We start from the raw sequence: 16158 nt of genomic DNA, 5'->3' as shown, positions 1-16158 counted from the left end.
TCTCTATATAGATAGATAGATAAATAGATATAGTAGATAGATATAGGTAGATTACTATACATATACCTATATCCATAGATATATATAGGCATTATTTCCTAAGCAGGTGAGTGCACTGTCAAGACAAACTTATTTTTGTATTATTATTTGTAAGGTAAACTTTTAAAGTGAAAGAACTCAGGTGGTTTCAGAAATGATAAATTTCCTCCAAAATTTTGTCCAAATGATATCTCCTCTCCTAGAGGACCAAATTGATGTAAACAAAACATCCTAAAAGATAACAGTATGTTGTTGGTGATCTATAGAACAGATGATGCCAAAAATATACCACCAAAACAGTACTTACAAAAAGCACAACAGAACAGTGTACAAAACATGTCCGAGAACAGTGTGTCTAAGTCTTGTCAAACCTAAGTTGCCAGCGGTATGTGAATTCAGCACTTGGACTCGGTGATTATAATAAGGTAAATCACCATGGAAAGATTTTATTTTTCATAATATTTTTAAAGATGTATTTATTTATGCATAGTCTTATGAATATGTAACCACAGCTAATAGTAGTGTTTTTTTTTCTATTACTATGATCAGGCACTTATTACAGTATATTGCTTAAATGCCTAAGATACATAATGTAAGTGAAACACTAGTGGAGATTTTAATTTTTGGGGAAGGGGGCATCCAGGTGGGGAAGGAAATATAAAACTTTGTTAAATGTGGACTGAATGGGTTTTAATACACTAGTCAGTCTTTCTAAGTATCTTAAGAAAATAGTTACAAAGATATTATGGAATGAAGCAAAAGAACTTGAAGCTGCAGTTCAACAGATCACAATCTCCTTTGTCATTTCTTTTCATCGAGTTTCTCCAACATTTTTTGTACTTTTGCAACCTTATTGTTTTTCCATGTGTTTTATACCACAAAAATAGTGATAATTTTATCTTACAGCTGTTCTTTGGTAATATTAAACCATGGAAACACTTCTACAAAGCTACCCAGCTCGGTGAGCTGTTACTCGTTAAGTCATTCCATTAATTGAGGAGATCGGCGTGTTCAGGGTGATATGGCCGCGTTCAGGGTGTCATGGCTATGGACGCCTCATTCCATTAATTGAGCTTTAAATTTGTCTCTCATTCCCCCCCCTCCTTCATAAGGAAGAATCAAATTCAGTAAGAATAATGTAACTCTGGGTCAAAAGCAGCATATTCTTGCACTGATTTGCTGTAGCAAATTGTCTTTGTGGCATATTTTCTATTTTGTTATAACTTTGTTTCAAACGTGAGACCTAAAACCACTCGTTGTCTTTGCACAACATTTCCAATTTTATCATTTCATTAACTACCCTGTGATAATGAAAGGATTATCATAGGGTAGTATTCTTTGAAACATCATAGGTGATTAATACAGGTAATAATCTGGGGTCATGAAGAATCTGCTTTGAGATGCCACTCATACTTGCTGGATCCCCATAGGGTTAGCTCCATCTGGGATTCATTCCAGCATCATTATTATTTTTTTAATGACCAATTTTGCTTGCTAAAAATAATATGCATATCTTGTTAAAATATCCTCAACATTTATTGCTCCATAAAATAATTTGCATGTATTTATTTAGAGATTATCATTATAAACCTAAGTAAAATATCAATATAAATAACTTGATTATCTTTCAATCAATAATAGTTAAAGTATAACTTTTGGGGCTCTCCCGTGTGGTGCAAGAGGTTAAAGCATAGCACTATGAAGCTCTCTGAAGCCACTGAAGCATGAGTTTGATTCCTGACAGGGAGGTAACCCACATGGTGTGGCAGTCCTCTCCTGACCCTCCAGGTGTTCCGTTCACCAGCTTATTTCAGTGTATCTACCTGTTCTGCTCCCCACTCTGTCTCGCCCACCACACCTGTGGCTTAAGCACAAGTTCTGTAAGTATAAACAAATCAATCTTTAAAGAAAAAAAAAAAGCATAACTTTGGTGTCAGTTAAGTGCATCAACTTTTAAAAATTAAGTTCATTTTTTTTCAGCTATACTGATTTTTTTTGTGTGCAAAATTCATTTTATAAACCCAACCAAATTAGTAAAATGTTCCATTTTATCATGGCCTAGCAATCACAAAAGCTTTGAAAGTTTTGCATGTTGTATTGTTTCTATGTAAAGCCTCTCACATTTTAAGTGAATGAAATTGTTATGTTCTTTCAACTTTCCATTCCTAATGCAAATGACTTTCAAGTATTGCTGCAGGAGAAATAATTTTATAAAAATGGCAAATTGTTGTCAAATATGTCTACATTAGTTACTCCCTTTTTCTCTACCTGTGCCTTCTATCTGTTTTAAGAACTTTTGTTGTTGGATTAGGTACTGGCAGTCATCAGAGGTAGGCAGTTAATACACAATGGACCCATCACAAGATCTTTTAATTTGATTACATCTGCAAAGAACTCTTTTCCAAATAATATATCACAGGGTCTGGTTAGTATGTTATATATAGGAAGGTCATCAGTCAACCTACTATACTGCTGTTTAAATCTGAATTACTCTGATGATAAGCTTGACTTCCAGTGTAGGCTTCAGTGACATTCACCTTCTGATTGCAGAACTGAGTGTTCAGTTAACAATGGGATTATGTGCCAGTGAGAATGGCACATATTAAAATAATTAGCAATACCAAAAGTTGGTGAGGATGTGGAGATAAAGGAACTATCCTACACTGCTGGAGGAAGTGCGAACTGATACAACCACTATGGAAAGCTGCATGGAGATTTCTCAAAAGGTTAAAAATAGAGCTTCCATATGACCCAGCAATTCCCTCCTAGGCATCTACCCAAAGGACACAAAAGGACACCTTCACCCCCAAATTATTGCTGCTCTATTTACCATAGGGAAGATGTGGAATCAACCCAAATGCCCAAAAATAGAAGACTGGATTTAAAAGATGTAGTACGTATACATGGTGGAATATTACTCAGCAATCAAAAAAGACAAACGCATGCCTTATGCAAGCAAGATGGATGGAGCTTGAAGAAATCGTGCTTAGTGAATAAGCCAGAAAGAAAAAGAGAAATACCAGATGGTTTCACTGATAACAGGAGTAAAGGAATCAGGAAAAAAATTAAAAGAAAAATGACAAACAAAGGTAGTAGAGTAACAATGAAAACAATTATAAACCAGAGACAGTTTATGGTGGGTAGAAGGGAGAATGGGATTAGAACTGGGGTGGGAAGAATGCACTGGACTGTGGTGATGGTACATGGGTGAAGTGGTGGTGGGAAGCCACCAATGAAGAAATGTGTGAAAAAAAATAAAAAGTAAAAAAGAAACGTCTAGCCTATTGGATCATGAAAAACTGATCGAACAAAGACTTTTCCAAGAGACCCCCTTCATTTCCACCCAACATTAGTTGCCAGTTACACTAGTGCATAGTCCATGCAACACCAGGCAAATGTCACATGACTCTAAATGCAGGGGAGCACAGGCAACACAGAAGTGGCCAATGCCATCCAAGAAAAGTTGCCCACAGAATATTGAACAAATAGAAGTTACAATCCTTAATGTCTAGGATGATTTGGTATTTTTTAACCATCAATAATTGAATCAGAAATTAGCACAGAGCTATAGAATAGAGCCATAACAAAACCCCACAGTGAGCAGCATCGGCTGTGAGACAGCACAATGGAACAAGCTGGAAAAATTGCAAGGCTGAGAAATAGCAAATGAGGCTCAAGGCTGAGAAACGGCAGACACTGAAAATTGTTAACTGAGGTTAGGAAACTATTAACCCATATTATGTAGTTGTATAAAAAAAATGTCAAAACTGTCATCTGCACTAATATAGAAAGTAGGAAGTCTGTGTAATGAGCATGTGGTTCCCAAGGCAAATATTAAAAGGTGAGTTGATTTAGAGAATTTTCATAAGGTTTTGATGCCTCATGAAGACCTGAAGGTTTTAAAAGCACACTCAGTAATATGTACACTGTATTAGCTATCTACTGCTATGTAACAAAACAACCCTCAGACTTGTAAGCTTAAATTAAAACTACCAGGTCAGGATTCTGATTCAGCTTTGGTTGAGCTCAGCAAAGCGAGTGCTACTGGTTTAGCCGAGGGTCACTAATGCAACTGGGTTTAATGGCTTCATTAGAATTTAGTAATCTAAGATGGCCTCATCATGTGTCTTGAAGTTGGTGCTTGCTGTCAGACAGTTACTTAGGAAGGTTCCAGCTGAGTCAATTTACTTTGTTCCATGTGGATCCTCACCCTCCATTAGGCAAGTGACAGCTTCTACATATGTAGAGCTCAGGGGAAGATTCCCAGAGAGGTAAAATACAAGCTGTAAGCTCTCTTGATAGGAGGGCTCACAAGTTGCATAATATCATTTCGATTTTATTCAACCAAGTTCATCCCCTTAATAGAGTACAAACATTTAGTAAAAATCTTAGTTACATTAAATTGAGGACTGCCACAAATCTAAGTATATTTTGAAGTAGTACTAAGAGATTCATTATAATTTCTTCCATTTGAGAGACCAGAGAGCATGGCAGGTCTATTTTAATTCTCATTGATTTAAAATGAGTTTGAATTTCCCTAATTCATTGTAGAGATTTATATTGAGTTCTTCCTTTACTCAAACTTCCACTTTTAATCTATTTTCTATCACTTCAGTTGAACATAGTTTTAAGAATGCCCTAGTTTTATAAAGCAAAAAAAAAAAATTATAAAGAAAAGTGTTTCAATATTTAAGTAAAACATTGGGCATGCAAGTATTTGTTAACAGAAAACTTGATAGAACACAATTGTTAAGGAGTATTGAATTCATTTGTGGATGTGCATAGGTTGTGATCAGAATCTCTATAGTTTAATTGTAATGTACAAAAATTTCCCCATGTGTTCTTTGAATAAAGCTGCAATTTGATACTATTATTTATGGAGAGTATATGACTTTGCTTATCCCCAGGATAAGTCCGTGGATATCTCTGTTTTCAGTATATTTCAGTTTGAGAACCACAGTTTCAGAAGATGAGCTGAACTGTGGAATTTGTGGGATATATGGCTAAAGAGTAATTGGAACTTTGAGATTGCTTTTATAGAGTAGCATAAACATAGGATCATGAACCTAAACTCAGGATTCAGTAAAATGCAAATGTAAGTTTACAGAGTCAAAGAGTGTGCAAACAGTAACAATAGCAGCAGTAAGATCTTTCACAATTGAAGCTAGACATCAAAGTTCATTAACCTATCTTCTGAAATACGTATGAAGTTCATGCAATTCCTCGCTTGTATTCTATACCCATTATGCCAAAATTGCTGTGTATTCTTCAATCTTATATTCTCCTGAGGCTAAACCCTCAATTAATTCAATGCTTCAGTATTAGCATTATTATCATACACTGTCATTGCCATACAAATTAGCAAAATCACAGTGACTTAAGACAACATAAACTTATCTTACATTTCTGGGCATCAGAATTCTTACTGGACTAAAGTCCAAGAGTCTGTCAGGCCATATTCTTTCTAGATAAATTCCCTGTACTTTCCAGCTTCTAAAGACTGATCACTAGCCTTGGCACTGAGAATGAACAGGTTGAGACCATACAAGACATCTCTTTGACGTCTTTAGCTCCCTCTCCTCTTTTTTGAAGGACATTATGATTACACTGCGATGCTGTGATTACCAAACCCAACAAGATAATCCAGATATTCTCTTTTTTAAACTCAGCTAATATAACTGCCTATTATATTTTTCTATCTGTTCCTTCAATGCATCTTTGCCATGGAAAGTGGCATATTCACAAGTTATAGGGGTTAAGGCATGGAAAGATCTAAAAATAACTTATCCTTCATACTATACTTTTACTTCTGTTTTTCCTCCAATACTAGGATTGCTATATCTCTACTTCAGTCATCTGTCCAATTTCCACACCTTATTTATAGGGAAAAAAAATTGTTGTGGATATTTGGGATGACAGTCTGCACTATTAAAATCAGCCTATATAAAACATTAGATGTTTTGTTTCAGAAAAGCAACCTCACACTGATAGGAAAATATTTTTGTTTTTACTTTCCCATTGTAGCAAGAAGATTTTGTTGCTTCTTTAACAAACAGGTATTACAGAGAAACCACAAGACTATTTTAAACAAATATGCCTGGGACTTGGGGAAGGAGTACCTCTATCCTGAAGAAAGGGATTTTACCACAGCCTTATTTTTATTTCAATCATTATAAAATGGAAATTCTGTGACCTCAAAACAAATGTCAATTTTTCCATATCACTTTACTTCCTTTTTAATGTAATGGCAAAACAAAATACTTAGAGCAGTTTATAGTTTTATTCAGAGACTCTTGAATAAGAAGTTTATGTCTTATATGAGTATATGTTTATATACAGGCAGCTCCAGAGCACTGAACATACAAGGAAATGAAAATAATGCAAAATAATATATCTAAAATTCTCATAGCAATCATGTTTTGTTGATTTGTAATATTTTTTTAAATCTGCCTTAGGGATACAATACATTTAGTCCAAGATCCAACATATAAAATTATCCCACAGTTTAAAATGTACCAAGTGAGCTTACGGTTTTCAGCACTCTAAGAAACTAACTATTCAGCACTCTGGAGACCTGAGCTGGCATTGCTCATTCTTTCTAGGGGCAAATGGAAATGGGGACTGTGCTCCTCTTGTCTCTCTGGGGGTATTTTTTGGTCTATGCTTTTAACTAGTCTTCTCAGTTTACTGAGATCCCTGGGGTGCACCGCGCATACAGATTGAGTTGATGAGGAATCTACTTACATCCACCCTCCTCCTTAATAACATTTTGTAGGTAAATTCCCATTTAACATTGCCTAAGGGAATGCTCTTAGAGCTTAAAGAAAGGGCTGGACCTTTTCCTAAATAGATTAGGAACAAACAGAAGTATCACCATGAAACAAGCAAAAAGAAAATTAAATCATGGAATCATGATCTCCAGTGAAAATGTATAAGTATCTTTAGCAATGTATGTTAAACTTCTAGCCATGCCCACTACATGGTCAGGAAGTGAAATTAACAGTCTCAATAGGGATTATTCTTATAGGTGTTTTTTGTTTTTTTTTTAAGGCAACAATGATTGACTTTAATACGTGGAATTCAGAAATAGAGGATCCCACCTGTTCAGGAGTCATTACAAGGAACAACAGTCACCAAGGCACCCAGGCACACTTAGTCCTCCTCCATACACTGCTGTGCTCTCTACTTCTCTGCTCCTTACCCTTCTCTCCTCCTCTGCTGTCCTTAGTGCTTAAGTCAGATTTCTAAGTTTCTTTTTTGACTTGGAGTTTGATACTTTATTTTGTTTCTCTATATTCCATATATGGGTGAAACCATGGAGTATGGTGTATCATTCTTCTACTTTATCCCCCCCCCACACACACTTTTTCTTTCTTCTTTTATTTGTTGCAGTAACACTGGTTCTCAACACTATATGATTCAGGAAAATAGCTTTACTCCTCCTCGGATGTATGCTACCACCTCGTCTACACCATTCAACACCTACAGTCTTTTTCATAGGCCATTGTGACCATTTTTTCTTTTGTTCCCATGCTCCCTCTCCAGCCCCCACTCATAACTTCAGTTCTTCAGTCATATTTCTAAAGTGTATTTTACTTTAGCTTTATGGGTTCCTTTTGTGCTTGTTTTCTCTATATTCCACACGAGTGCAGTCATCCAGTTTTTGTGAGGGTAACTGTATAGATTACTGCCTTTACCCCCTTCCACTTTTAGTATTCTTTCTTTGTCTGAAATTTTTAGAAGTTTCACAACTCCATGTCTTTGTGTAGCCCTAATTTGTTTTTTTTTGTCATTGTGTTTTAGTTTCATGAATTTGTTTATTTGTATATTTAGTCCCTTCCCCAGGTTGGGAAGAGTTATTCTAATATTTCTTTGAATAATATCTTTGTTCCCTTCTCTTTCTCTTTTGGAACACCCATTAAATTTTTGCTGATTTCCTTATGGGACTGGATAATTCTTGTAGTGTTTCATTTCATAAAATGCATTTTTTGCTTAATTTCAAGGGAATCTCTAGAGAGATATGTCAGATAATTTCTCTCTTATTTTGTTATTTTTCTTTTATGTTATATCAAGTCTTTTAATATTGATTTTTCTCCTTCTTTTCATTTTTTCCCCTTGTAGCCCATCCTTGAACACAATGTAATTTATCCCAGGATTCTGTTAGCTACCAAACACTGTAAGTGTATTTCCCTTGATTCCTTTAAATATTTACTTGGATGGTGTTAGGCATTTCATATAAGATAAAAAGCTGGAGAACTAACAGATGTAAGAGTTAGCACCTTGGAGATCTTTGGCCTGAAGAGACTAGAAATAAAATTGTGGAAAATTTCCTTTCTTAGGAGAAATAGGTATATGTCAATATTATCTTGTAGGCCCGTTCTCTTCCTATATTTTGCTAGAAAGAAAAAATATGGGATTTGGAAAGTGGATACTATATTCTCCTATTTATTTTCTTTATCATGAAGGCTTTTATTTATTTATTTATTTATTTATTTGGTTTGTTTCTCGTTTTCAAGCTCAATGTCTATTTTCATCATTTCTGGAAATAGAAGACACAGTATTAAATCTATTTTTCTGTACAATTTTTCCTGGAAGTAATTACTGCTAACTTACCTCCAACATGTATGTATCTGTGCCTTGGTAGAGTTGATCATAATGCTCAATGTGTCTTATTTATGAGAAATTCTGTTATCTGTGGTTTAATGAAAATGATTTCCCATTTTACATCTTAGAATTTGAAACTCATCAGAGCCCTAGAGAGAGAATGCAGCAGCAACAGTTCAATACAATGCAATTTGTGCCAGGCACTCTTCTAAGCATTGATGTACATGTGAAGAGTTGTTTTTTTTTAACAACTTTTGAAAACAAAACATTGTCAGCTATCTACAGTATATATTTTTTTTCTACTCATAGGCACATGGACTGTATTTCCAGAACTCTGTGTTCACCGATAAACTCATATGACTAAGAACTCTGTGAATGTGGAAATAATTAGCTTGGGCAGGACTTGTCCACACATTATCATTGTTTCCTTTTTCCAACCCCCATTTTTAAAAAAAAATCTGAAACAGCACATGTCATTCCAGGTTCTAATTACCACATGATGGAGTGTCACTCACTAGCCCAAATACCACTCGTGAATTTCACAGGTATTGGAAATAACATTTTAGCTTTTTAAGCTACTGAAATGGGGACCATATTATTTAAGCAACATAACCTACCTTCCCCATTTCATGTAGTTTTTATATTAATATCGATAAACATATGTTGCAGAATTCTTCAGTGTTGAGGGAACTGAGCTACTTAAAGCAAACCCAGTTTGTTAACTCCAAAGTCTGCATTCTAATTCACCTCATTGTGTAAGTTAGTGCAGTAGTGTATTGTGCATTACAACCTCAGAGAGTAGAAGCCTAAAACAGCTTTATATATATTTTTTCTATAGAAGCTAACATTTGTGTTTTGTTAGCTCTTGATTGCCCATCAATGTATTGGAAAAGCATAATACCTCATGTGAATTCTGCATCTTCATAACTACCATCAGTTATTAAAACATGGGACATCTTTAAATATTTATACTACTCGTTTTAAAAATTTAATTTAAAAATTTGAAATTTTTCTTCTGTATCCCCTCCATTATAATCTAGATGAATAGCTGGTTTTAAGTGAACACTGTACAATAACTTTGCCTTACGTGTTTTGACCATAAATGACCTTTGCCATTTCCTGGTAGGTGACAATGAACAAGTCCTTTCATTTCTCTGTCCTTCAGTTTTCCACTTAAAAATATTGGTAATGAGTCTACCAAATTCAGTGTGTGACAATTAGATGAATTAACTAGGTGTGAAATCTGGCACATTATAAAGCCTAAATGAATGTAAGGATTTTAATCCTTGTGATCTTCTCCTTGGTCAGTGGCATCATGCCACATTTTTCCATGTCACCATCATGCTGCTCCCTGTTGTTTTCATCCAAACTAAGGTTTAAACTTAATCCACCAATGCCAACTCTTAAACATGTGGCTTTTGGCAGGAATCACATTCCAGATCACTTAGGAGCTGCTTGTTTATAATAGAATGCAGTGGTGCTGTGCCTCTCTTCTTAATGTTTTGGGAGACATTTTTGCCAGTGCTCAACACCTGTTGAAACATGCTATTCTCTTCTCCACTACTAAGGGAAAAGATGCTACAACTTCTAAATTTATTTTCACAAGTCCTTGGTCCTTGACTTTGTAGAGAGAATGAATATCACCTCCTCTATGGGAAAGTATGTAAACAGTATAGCCTCTCTATATGAAATAAGCCTGGAGACCACCAAACTAAGACCTTGCATGGATCAAGAGCAGTGGTGAGTTATGGGAGATACATAAAATCCAAGAACAATTGTACTTTTCATAGCTGGTATGTGGGAAACTGAATGTCTTTTATTCTTAACTGTGGAGCTCAATAGTCAATTTCGGAGAAACATGACCCAACTCAGCGTTAAAACCACCTGCTTATATTTTTAGTTAAATGGCTTGGGCAAGTCAAAATGATGAAATTAACTTGTGATATAGGTAGGTTTAAAAACAAAACTCCAGGCCCTCATACAATATTGTTTCTAGAGATTTATGAATGCTTCTGCGTTGCAATGGAATAAAACAAGTATGCATATGTTGATTTTTACAATATTAGCATGTGTAGTTCACAAACACCATGGACACAATTTCTTTTGAAAAATAAATATGTGTTTTCAGTCCATTTTATAGGTATAAAAAAATTCCTCCTGTTGATGGCCATGAAAAAGCAACGTATTTTTTGAGTCTGCCAAAGGAGGGAGAGAAGGAAAGAAAAGGCAGATGTTGCTGTGGTTATGAAGTTTTCATTATTTCTGCAGCACATTTTTAATCAGAAAAATTTTAGAATAATGTTGTCTTTCTATAACAGGGCTTAATATGGATATTTCATCATCATATAGAATTAAACTTATGTATGAGAACAATTTCACAGTATGATCTTATTCAGCCTCTCATGGCTGCTTTTAAATTCTAACACTTTTAAAGGCAACAACAGAGGGTGAAGCCCAAGCAAATCAAGTATCACTTCTCCAGATGTGGTTGTGCTGTATACCTTAAGCTTGTTCACAAATGCAGTTCCCACAATACCAACATTAACAAAGGGCAAACTAAACTTATCCCTTTAGAGTCATGTTTTCACTTCACATTTCTTTGTTTATAAGGAATTACTTATAAACTTTTTTTTGGCCTATATGCATTTATAAATGTTCATAAAGTAAAACAAACAGTTGGTAATTCAATGAAAATATTCCTTCTATTGAGACTCTGAAATCAAAGATAGTGTGCTTCTCTTATATTTTTTTTAAATTTTATATATAAAACAGTGAGAATATGGTAATAAAATGATACCTCAAGAAAAATTATCACTACACCTGTATAAAGATTTTTTTCCCCGTCAACCTCAAATCCAGCCTCTAAAAGACATTAGGTATTATTTTGAGGCAAGTCAATCAGCTAGGTTATATAGCAATAACATCTGCTCTGATATCTGTAGTAAAGCATTGTTTCTAGATTTTTTTTTTTAATTTTTGCGAAGAAGAGCTGAGTTTAAGCCAGAGGGGTAGGAGGTGAGAGAATTCACCAGAGACAGAGAGGGAAACAACAGGCAGAAATTACCTAAATACATTGCTAAGGGAGCAACAGGCAAGACAGGAGAGTTCTGCACCCATGTCAGGGATAGAATTTAAGATGTCCCAGTGACAGTGCTGAGATTTAACTTCTAGGCCTCCCAGAGAAGTGAAGTATTGTTGGCCAACCATTTGTTCATGTAGCTACCATGTGCCCTTCAACTTTTAGTAGTCTTTCCTGTACCTGCCCTTTTCTCTCAAACTGTATAGAGATGAGCATATTTTCATTTTGAGTTTACTATTACACTATCTTTTGTGTTGTTTTGGTGTTTTCCATTTATCATTTTAGATAAATTACTAGTTTTTTTTTCATATTTTGATTCTATAATACAAGTACTAAAACAATTAAACTCATTGTGAAAAATTTTAGGCTTTTAAGGAAACCCCAAAAAGTGAAAGTGAGTTGATAATGAGGTTTCTTTTTTTCAGTTGTGCATTTTGGTATTTAGAAATCACCTTGAGTAGGAAAAAAAAATAAGAAGAATATGATAAGGCAGACACCTTCAATATATCACCTTGTAATAAAATCAGTGAGTCAATGAATATAAAGAAACAAAACAAATACAGTATTCTCAATTGAACACTATTTGTTACAAATTGTGTCATTGCTGTTTAAAGGAGACATAGAATAATCTGTTTAAAATGATATCTTGATACATTTTATGCACGTATGGAGTCTCATGAATTTTTAACTAAGAGAACACATAACTGAGCATAGTTCCATTAAGTCTAACAATGGTGTGCAATGCACTACTGTTAAGAACAGATACTAGGTGCATCTCATATTTTTTGTTTACGTGCACAAAATTTGGTGTGTCAAATACTTCAACGACTGATAGTTACTCCTAGAATCAAAATCATAAACTTTGAACATATGCAAAAGTACAGACTGGCTTAGCCCCCCACCCCTGTAATGTACCTCTCTATTTCCTAGCACATGTTGAGCTGTTCTTCTCGGTCTCTTCCTTGCTCCCACAACAGCCAGGGTTTCAGTTCCTGAAATGCATCAGTTCCACCTTATAGCCTTAACATAATTCACAGACAGCCATTCCTCCAATACAGTCCGCCCCTTTGCCACTCCCTCCATCACCACCTCTACATTTGCTCCTAATGCTTCCTGTCCTTCTACTTCAGCTAATACTTTCATTAAGGTATTCCGTGAATTCCATCTCCATGTTTAAATTTTGGTCTTCTCAGAAATATTCTTTAACTTTTCATATTTCATATCATAGTGGTGTGTGTGTACATGTATGTATATGTACATATAGTGTGTACATATGTGTATATATAGTGCACATATAGTATATATACTATGTATACTTTATCTAGTATATATACACATGCATACTATATTAAGTGTGTGTATATATATGTATACACTAGATAAATAAATAAATGTATATATATTTATATGTGTGTGTGTTCTTAAAGTACAAACAAATGTATATACATATAAATAAATGTATACACAATTATTTTATGTGTGTGTTCTTAATGTACAAGCAAATAAGTGTATATAAATAAATAAATAAATAAATAAATAAATGTATATACATTTATTTTTATGTGTGTGTGTTCTTAATGTATTATTGGCTATGAACCCTCATAAATTCCTTCAGGAAAAGAAGTGTGTCTCCTTCTCTCATTAGTTATCAGTTACTGGTTGACCTCATGCATTCCACTGAAAGAGAGGAGTCTATGTTTATATTAACTAAGAAAATATATTTGAATTTAAGTGATCATTTGGAAATGACTTGAAACCCTGAAATTCCTCAACTTTGAAATGACAAAAAGAGCTGTAGGGTGTCAAACTTTGTAAAACTAAATTAGATAAACTGGGTCAATTGAATGGTGATGGCTTAAACATTAGGCTGCCAGGACAAGTATAACATAGCATAAACATACCTCTAGATGTTAATCTAGAGGTATATATACCTGAAAATGTTATAAACTTTACTTCAATGAAAATAAAATTATTATTGGTTTGGCAAGATGGGGTAATTAAAAATATTTTATTTATTTTTGCTTACAAAAGATAGGATATAAGTCAGAAACGCAGAGGGGTGAGAAGATTCACCAGAGACAGAGCAGGGAACAGAACAAGTGGAAACTGCCTAATTACACTGGTAACCAGATCAGCAGGTAAGACCGGAGAGGTCTGTTGTGCCACGTGGGACAGCTCCCAGGCCAGGGATCAAACCTATGTCATAGTGGCTGCAATAGCTTGACAATGCTGAGACTTTTTAACTCCTGTGCCACTAGGGAAGTCTCAAGAGGAGGATGATTTTTAAATACAATGTTATATCACACATCAGCAAATTATTTAGAAAGAAAAGTAAAAGTTGCTTGAGAGAGGAAATGCCATCTGATTTGATTTTGGTACACTTATTAAATTTATATTAAAATGACATTAAAATCAACTTTAAAAACTTTTTTAAAGCATTTTTACTTGACAGTGAGAAATCTTGATATTAAGAGGGTGTATTAAAATACTGTGTATTGTGATATTGTAATTCTGTATCTGCTTAAATCTAGATTTCAGCCATTGAAAATAAGGTCCAGTTCCTCACTATAATAGCGGTTTCTCTGTATTTATGCACCTATCCACTGTCTTTGAAGTCAGGTAATGGCTGGAAATCAAATGGCATATTCTCATTCCCTGTCACATACACTGTTCCTGCAGCATTAGGATAAACAGTCATGGCTTCACCAAGCTATTGTCAGCAATACACTACTTTCAGGGACAATAAATCTTACCACTAATGATATTAGGGGACAGTATTGGCCCTTTCCTCTTTCTATTCTATTTCCATTCTATTTTAAGAAAATGCCTTTGTAAACAAATATTAAATAGTGCAAGGTTTTACATGGTGTGAAATAAACTTGATCCATTAGTATGTTCTGAGGTTGGGGCTTAGAAAAATAAAAGGAAATTGTGATTGGTACAGAAAGGGAATAAAAAGCTCTGTACAGCATAAGGAAGCTGACAAAAGGCAGAATGGCTTAGTTTTATTTATAAAAGCCTTTACATGTCCCTACATTTATTAAAAAGTGACCCTCTTGAACTCAGTCTGAATGATATTAAAATGCTGACAGAGAGATGAGAAAGAAGACTCTGCCAAAACATTTCCCCATCAATAGTGATGTTTTCCATTTATTTTACTCTAGATAAAAAAAAAAATAAGGGAGTCAGAAAACTTGCTGCTTGTTATTTCAATAGCAAATAAACACCTACCTAATAATACCTCTGAGAAGGCTGGTGGAAATTTATTTTTATTTTATAAGCTCTATGCCACGTGGAGGAAAAAGTCGGTTTACTTTGAGAAATAGAATTTAAAACTCTTAATATCTCTTCTATGCAGTGAAAAAGGAGGAGGAGGTTTTTTTGTTTTTATTTATTTATTTTTTTCTTGAGATTGATTCCATACAAAAAGTTGTGCAGAAAATTTGACTCGACTGAAACTACTCCCGGGGTCTTCAGAGCCAGAGTTCAGCGTTTGTAGTTTCCTGTCCCTTCCTCCCACATCCTCCTCTTCATTTTCAAAAGAAGCTCATTATTACACAAAATTCAAGAAAGTGTATTTGAGGGCTTGAAAAAAGTAAAAAGTAACCAAAGCTAAAATGTGAATGTACATTTTTGTGCAATGTGATTTTAATTTTATTAGTTTTTAAAGACTTATTTATGCATACATAATTGGGGAACAGGCAAGAGAAGCTGGTGGGTGGGCTGGAGTGAAAGGAGTCACCAGAGACAGAATGAGGAGCAGACCAGGCAGATAGATGAAGTACACTGCTGAGGAGAGCAGCAGCTGAGACAGTAGAGGTCTGCTGTACCATGTGGGTCACCCCCCTGGCTGGGGATTGAACTAGTCCTGAAGTGGCTACAGCTCACCTCATAGTGTTGTGCTTTAAACACACTGTACCACCAGGGAAGGGCTATGAATATTTTTAAAGACATTTATCTGATCCTTGTCTATGGTACAGCTTTCACTCCTGTTTCCTCTGCCGGTAAGCCTTTCCTGCCTTTGATACATCTAGCTTCTGTTCGTCATTACAGTTGAGCTATAGAATTCCCCAAAGATTGGGGCATGATCTCTCATGAGAATACAGCACCAATGTTCAACTGCATCAGAGAACTTAAGATGTAGGAAATGCTATTCTACTGCTAGTTTCTACACCTCAATGACAGCCTGAGAAGAGCTGAGGACAGAACTGTCAGGAACATATACATTTTGGAAGAGAAGAAATGTAGTAAAGAAGAATTAGAGAGCTGACAGAGAAGGACCAGGGACATGTCACATTATATGGCTCCTACGGATGAAGGATTTTTTTTTTTAATAACAATTTATTTTCACATCATTTTGTACATTCTTTTTTTCCATCTCAATTGTAATCCCCATGGGTTTCCCATCACCAGGTCACCCGTGTGCCATCAACATA

Source organism: Condylura cristata, unplaced genomic scaffold, assembly GCF_000260355.1.
Source record: "Condylura cristata isolate star-nosed mole 26May11 unplaced genomic scaffold, ConCri1.0 scaffold00012, whole genome shotgun sequence".
NCBI lineage: Eukaryota > Metazoa > Chordata > Mammalia > Eulipotyphla > Talpidae > Condylura > Condylura cristata.
This window is presented reverse-complemented; position numbering follows the sequence as displayed.